A 7,727-nucleotide genomic window follows, 5' to 3' on the forward strand; every position below is an offset into this window, starting at 1 on the left:
ACCATCCATGCTAATATGGTATACACTTGCCCAAGAGATGAACATGTTAAATAGTGAGGAAAACAAAGCTAGCAGATCTGATGCCCAATACCCTGCAGGAATGGGCCGGCCCATCTGTATTTGGTTCGTTAGTCAGTGGTTGATCACTCGACAGTTGACTTTTGAAAAAAAGAGAACTTTTCTAAAAAAGGCAAAAAGAAATTGAAAAACTTCATGAATTCAAAAGTGGTCATAGATTTTGAAAAAATGTTGACAAACTTAAAAAAAAATCATCAAACTTGGAAAAAGGTCATCGAATTTGAAAAAAGTTCTTCAATTTTGAAAACAGTTCACAAATAAAAAGAAAGCTCATCGATTTTGCAAAAAGTCCATCAATGTTTTAAAAAAGCTCATCGATTTAAAAAAAATCATTGATTTGAATTTTGTTTCATGAATTCAAAAAAGTTCATCAATTTTTGAAAAAGTTATTTGATTTTGAATAATAAAAGTAAAGTGAAGGAAAATAATACAAAATAAAAAAGAAAGAATAAAACAAAGAAGACCCGTCAGGGAAACAAAATGAAAAACATAGAAAAGAAATAATATCGACAGGAAAGCTTCCCAAAACCGGGAAGAAATATATCCTCTCGCACCAATAGATGAGCCGACCCAGGTAAGAGCGCCTTCAGCGCCTGTTAACATAATGCACGTTAATGGGCGCTGAAGGCACCGAATAGGAACGCTATCGGCCGCGTGGGGAAGAGACACTTCGATGGAAAGATTGAGGGCTGACACAATCCAAAGCCTGATGTGGCCACCGAGTGTTGAGCCCGAGGACAGATCCCCAATAGGTAGGCCTGTTAAAGAGAGTCATCGAACCGGCGATCTCACTCATCAAACTTCGTTTGTACAACCACCACGCTACGAGCATGGTCTGGTAAGCTTCAACTCTTCCATACTTTTATTCTTCGTTTTCTATTTTCTTTTTTTCTCTTTCCATTTTTCCATTTTTGTTTTCTATTTTTTTTCTTCCAGGTTTCCTCCATCAACATTTTTCATGTTTTTTATTTTCTTCAATGCGTTAAATCTTTCCAATCGATGATGTTTTTTAAAAATTTGATGTTTTTTTCAAAATTTGTGAACTTTTTTCGTTAACTATTTTGAACAATTGATGATTTTTTTTTACAAATTCGATGAACTTTTTAAAAATTAATGAAGTTTTTAAAAATTCCATGGACTTATTTTCAATGAACTTTTCCTGAAATTCCATGAACTTATTTTCAAATTTGTGAATTTTTTCCAAATTTTTGAACATTTTTTCAAATTCGGTGATCTTTTTTGAAAATTGGTGAACTTATTTATAGGCTCGGTGAACTTTTTTGAAACTGGTGACCTTTTTTTAAAATTCGATGAAGTTTTTTCAAAATTTGATGAACTTTTTTGCCATTTGATTAACTTTTAAAAAAATCTATTAGCTTTTTTTTTCCAAAATTGATGAACTTCTTTCACATTTTGTGAACTTTTTTCTAAATCGATGAATTTTTTCTAATTGAGGAATTGTTTTACCAAATTAGATGAACTTTTTTCAAAGACGATGAACTTTTCCAATTCGTGAACTTTTTTCAAAGTTTGATAAACTTTTTTCATAAAATATATAAAAATGTAAGTTGTATTGCATAATAAATAACGCGGCTGCAATAGTTCTTTAAGTATTCGCGTTGTTATTAGTCATAGTGGTCTAGTGGCTGTAGTGGTTAGCTGAACCATCTTTCAAAGCAGCGACGCGAGTTTTTGCGGGTCTTTTTTCTCGAAACAGTTTCCGTGCACGTGGGCCGGCCCACTTGGCGTTTGCTGTAGGCGCGTGTTTCCTTCTGCGGCGCTTAAAGCGCTCCAATAGGAGCCCCCCATGATGTTTCAGCCCAATTAATGACAACACTCTTCGCAGGTAGTTTGCAGCGCAGCCCCCGAGTTTATGTTGGGCCCATGGGTCAGCTTGATCGGTCGGCTGGCGATGTCAAATCGATGTGGGTGGCGGTACCTCTCACTCAATTTTACTGTTTTCATATAATTATTAGTAGGGAAACGTTTGGGACCGGGGCACCGGCGGAACATTGGGCCGGTCCCTCCCTCTTCCTCGCGTCTCCTTCATCACATCTCACGCAGCTCACCCACATCTCGCGCAGCTCGCCGGGGGTGCGCGCCGCGCTCTTCTTCTGCCCCCTCCTCCCCATCCCCTCCCCCTCCCCCTCCCCGCCCCCACGCCCCGCCCCCCCGGTCGCAGCACCACGCCTCCCCTCCCCGCTCGAAGCTCGCCATTGCTCTGCGCGGTGACCATCCCATCTCGCCGGCGACCGAGGGGGGTGACCACGGGAGATGCTGCAACCGGGGCGACGGGGTGCTACCACGGCGACACTGATGCAACCCCGCGGAGGCCGGGGTGTGTGACAGCGATGACCGAGGTGACCGCAGGCTGCAACCATGGCTTTTCCATCGCCGGTAGCCGGTTGAAGCTTTTCCTATATACGGTTGAAGCTTCCTTTGTCAATGTTTGCAACTTTTTCTCTAGTCGCAGGTCTGGTTGAAGCTTTTTTTCTTAATGGATGAAGCTTTTTTTATACACGATTGAAGCTTTTCCAAACTACAGTCGAAGCTTTTCTGAAAACGATGGAAACTTTTTTCTTTTCTTTTTTTGTGTTTGCTACAACCACGTCATTTTTTTGCTGCAATCGGCAACCACAGAAGCTACATACGGTTAACATTTTTGCTACAATGACGACGGCGGGCTGCAGCGGTAAGCTTTTTTGCTGGAAGCGATAAACTTTTTTCTACAACCGGTGTCGTTTTTTGTTGGAACCAACAAGAGCCTCGGGCGGGCACACGGCGAGGTACAACGCGAGCACAACGACAGGCGCTGCGGCTGGCGGCCGGCGCCACCGGAGATGCGGCCATCTCCCCCGGAGCTGTGGCCATCTCCCCCGGATCTGCAAGCCTGCAACCACAAGTGCAACTATGGACGCACGCTGCTGCATCCACATGAAGGCGGCATAGGTGAGGGCGGCGAGGACGGCGACCGGCGGTGAGGAGGCGAGGCGAGGCGGTTGGCGCGTGCGGAGGCGTCGGCGCGTGCGAAGGCGGGCCTCTCCCTTTTCCATGCGGGAGGTTGCAGATGGGAGAGATTGGGGACGAAGGGATCTGACGGTTCGGGGGGCCAGATCTGACGGCTGGGGCTTGACCGGCCCAACGATTGGGCCGGTGCGCCGGCGCAGATCGCTGCCCTTATTAGTAATGCGAACTAAACATGCCTTGACTTTTTTTAACATCTTTTTGATTGAGAATTTTTTTTGAACACCTAAACATACCTTAACAGAACACACCACTCGTGTGGGGATAGGGGAAAACACCACAACCCTCTCAATTTCAAACTCCAAATACCTGCCTCGGCCGCCTCTTGCGAATCCCGTGTGTACGTAGATCCTTCTCTCGCCCACCGCCTTCCGCCCATCGACCATGTCGAACGTCCCTGCCGCCATCTCCGGATGCGGCCACCGCCGCCCCTGTGTCCTCATCGACACACAATCCGACCTCGACCACCGCCCGAACGCGACCACCGCCGAGGCCGTAACGAGCGAAGGCCGCGCCATCGAGGTGTCCTTCGAGCTCGCGGACCCGCCTCGTGTCCCTCGCTGCTTCGTCCACTGCCCCGGCCTGAGAAAAAACAGCTTCGGTTCAGATCCCCGGATCCTCAGCTCGACGGACTCCTTCGTCCTTATCGTCGTCCCCTTCGCATGCAACGCCCAGCGCAGGGATCCTTCGTCATACTACGATTCATCCGATCTGTTTGTCTACAGGGCAGGCCCAGGGTCTCCCTCGCTCCACCTCATCCCGAGGCCCTACCCCCGCCACGTGGACTTCAACATGGTCGCAGTAATACCCCTCCGCCGCCATGGCGCCAGCTACCACTGGCACTACGCCGTGGTCATCCCCGTCCGGCACTACGCCGATGGTGCTAGCAGTGATAGGTACGTTGTCCACACGTACCGCTCTGACAGCTTGGCGTGGCGCACCAATACGGCCAGGATCTCCAAGGATGCGGAGACAGACCATGACAAGCTGATGCGGCATGAATGCACCAGAGTGATGTCTGCCGGAGGGGGCTTGGTTGGCCTGGTCGACCTTTGGTGGGGCGTGCTGCTGTGCAATGTGCTGGACAAGGATCCGGTTCTGCGTCTGATCCAATGGCCTGTTCCGCTTCCTCGCAATCTTCTCTCGGGGTCCCGTGACATCGACACTATCTCCGCACGGCCGTTTCGTGATGTTGCTTTCAACAATGGTGTGATCAGGTTCGTCGAGCTCAAGTTTCATCATTGTTGTCGTTGTTCCTGCAACAATGGTGGAGGCTTCTTTCGTGGTTGGACGGCCACCACATGGAGTAGGAGGATTTGATCTAAGGATTGGCACAATGGTTTCACCGTTGACATGGCTAACATCTCTGGCTTACTGCTGCCCAAGGTATTGAAGGAGAAGACACTGACCTGGAACAAGGTGTTGAGTGCTTCCCCTACCTTGAGTCTGTCTGATGATGACGTTGTTTATATCATGGCCAAGCTGAATGTACAAGACGAAGTAGCATGGGTGCTTGCTATCAACACCAGAGAGGGAAAACTGGAAAGAGTCGCGCAATGCTCCGCCAAAAGGATGGGGATAGGTCTTGATCTGACTTACGTTTCCTGGATTGTCTAACTACCATGGCACGGTGGCAGGTAATTCAGTTTAATGATATCCCTCTTCGTTTTTGTGCAATGAAATTCAGTAAATCTGGTTGACCTGCTGAATTATTTGGCGCATAGAGGCACATAAACAAATCTTGCCAATTCAGTAGTTCAGTATACTATTTTTGTCGGACTTATTACTTTGGTTATATGCATCCTAACTATGTAGAGGCCAGGTGCCGCTCAACATGCTTTGTATCCACTTGATATTATATTTTGAGTTAATAAAAGTTCCCTTTCTTGGGGGAAAAAGTAACCTGCTGACGGCATTGGGTGGAAAGTTCTCTTGTAATGCTAGTGTTTGACAGTGCCCAATGCTGTATGAAACAAATAGCAGAACTAATTGTGTAGATTATCTAAAAACTTTGTTTTATCTCTTTACGAGTATATTAAAGTTTTAGAATGAGAAACTTTGAACATTTTAACTGGAAAGCTAATTAAACACACCGAGCTTAATTACTGGAACATTCAACATTGCAGCAAAGGATGAACTGGACTTTAGATGCAAACCAAGCACATGCATGCCAACAGGCATTCTTCCAGTATCATACTTGCTGCCATAGTACATATATAAGTACAAGGTCAAATAGTTTCTTGTCATAGAGTACTTCTTCAGCAAGCAAGCTAGCTAGGCAAACACCATACTAATTAGCAAACTCAATCAGCTAGAGGCGTTGAAAATTCTATAATAGCCGATGGCAACGCTTCTTGCCTCCTAATTTCTATGGCCAGCTTGCGAATGATTGTTAAATAATATAGTTGTAGTTGTAACGTGACATATGTCAGGGGGTAACTTGTGTGCGTGTGTTGTAACCTGGGCAGGTTGTTGGAGATTAGAGATCCTTATCTTGTATAGTCTTGGATGAGGGGTCAAGCTAACACAACAACCTGCCAACCCAATTGTAATCTTGTTCTCTATTTAACACGCACGCGTCCCTGCCTAGAGGTATACGCTTCACCTTTTTTCTTTCATGATAATCAGAGCCTACCTCGGGTTCATCCATGGCGAGCTCTTCCTCCGCAAATTCTTTCCCCTCATCTCCGTTTGCACACAACGCAACCGAGAAACTTACGAGAGGGAACGAGGCCTTATGGCGTGCCACGGTGCTCTCAGCCATCAGGGGAGCGCAGATGGCAAACTTCCTCGACACCGAGCAGCCGGCTCCACCCATGACCATTGAGGTCACCGGCGATGACGACAAAACCAAGACCAAGGCGCCGAACCCAGAGTTTGGTGTGTGGTATGCGCGGGATCAGCAGGTTTTCTCATACCTGCTGACCACGCTGCCGCGTGAGATGGCCGTCCAAGTGGCGGCCTGCCACACCGCAACTGAGCTGTGGAACACGGTGCAAGGGATGCTTGCGTCACACACCCGGGCGCAGACTGTCAACGTCAGAATTGCCCTAGCCAATCTTCAGAAGGGCAACTCCACGATCACATAGTATGTTGGTAAGGTCCGAACTCTTTGTGATGAATTAATTGCTTCAGGGAAGGCCTTGGACGACGAATAGGTGATCTCCCACATCCTTGCTGGACTCGACGAGGAGTTCGACCCAATGGTGTCGGCCATGTGCTCCAGGGTCGAGCCTGTCAAGATCCCGGAGCTGTTCTCACAGCTTCTGAGCTTTGAGACTCGCCTGAATCTCCGCGACGGGTCCTCTCAGTCGTACGCAAATGTGGTGGCGCGTGGACGCGGCTTCAACAAGAACAACAACACCATCGGCAATGGTGATCGTGGCGGCGGTCGCTGCTTCAACAACAAACCAGGCGGCGGTGGTGATCGTGGCCGTGGTGGTGACCATGGCTGTGGTCGCGGCAATCCAGGAGGACACGATGGAGGCAGGGGGAACTACAACAAAAACAACAACTCCTCTTCCAAGCTGGTGTGCCAAATCTGTGGTAAAATTGGCCACCCCGCTTGGAAGTGCTGTAAGCGCTACGACTCTTCATATCAGGGAGGAGAGGAGCACTCGGCCAACATGGCTTCTCATCAGTATGGGGTTGACACCAACTGGTATATGGACAGTGGTGCAACCGACCATATTACCAGTGATCTGGAGAAGCTGACCGTCCGGGAGAGGTAACGGGCAACGATCAGATTCATACTGCAAATAGATCAGGTATGTCGATCATATTGGTTATGCAACTATTCCTACCCCAGATCGTAATCTTCATCCAGAAGATGTTCTTCATGTCCGGAGGCAACTAAAGATTTGATTTCTGCAAGTAAACTTGCTCTTGACAATAATACTATTGTTGAAATTCACCCTCATTTTTTTCTCAGCAAGGATCTGGAAACGAGGAAGGTTCTTCTTCAAGGCAGGGGTAGAAGAAGTCTCTATCCTGTCAAGCACACCGGGGGAAACGTCTAGAAGCATGTGCTCAATGTCACCAAACCACCTCTGGATTGGTGGCATAGACGTCTAGGTCACCCTTCTTCCACTATTGTTAGGAAGATTCTTAGTGAGAATAAGCTCCCATGTTTCAATAATGATAGCAATAAGCCTGTATGTGACGCCTGCCAAAAAGGCAAAAGTAACCAGTTACCTTATCCTCAATCCTTGAGTGAATCAAAATTTCCTTTGGAACTTGTTTTCTCTGATGTGTGGGGGCCTGCTGTTGAAATATTAGGCAGAAAAAAAATACTATGTGAATCGAAGATTTTAGTAAATTCACATGGATCTATCTCATCAAGCACAAATATGAAGTTTTTCAGAAATTTCATGACTTCGAAAACCTTGTTGAACGACGTTTTGATCGAAAGATCCATGCTCTTCAAACAGATTGGGGAGGGGAGTACGCAAAGTTGAACTCTTTCTTCACCAAAATTTGAATTTCACACCATGTCTCATGCCCTCATGCTCATCAGCAGAATGGATCAGCTGAGCGCAAACACCGTCATATTGTTGAGGTTGGCCTCTCCTTGCTCGCCCAAGCCTCTATGCCCTTGAAGTTTTGGGATGAGGCCTTTCTTGCTG

The 7,727-nt window shown here is 47.1% G+C and overlaps 1 pseudogene; it reads left to right on the forward strand.

Annotated features, from left to right (window-relative positions):
- The first annotated feature begins 6,242 nt into the window (after positions 1-6,242).
- On the forward strand, positions 6,243-6,381 carry LOC123171729 (uncharacterized; annotated as a pseudogene).
- Positions 6,382-7,727: the final 1,346 nt, after the last annotated feature.

This window comes from Triticum aestivum, chromosome 7D (genome assembly GCF_018294505.1).
Source record: "Triticum aestivum cultivar Chinese Spring chromosome 7D, IWGSC CS RefSeq v2.1, whole genome shotgun sequence".
Classification (NCBI taxonomy): domain Eukaryota; kingdom Viridiplantae; phylum Streptophyta; class Magnoliopsida; order Poales; family Poaceae; genus Triticum; species Triticum aestivum.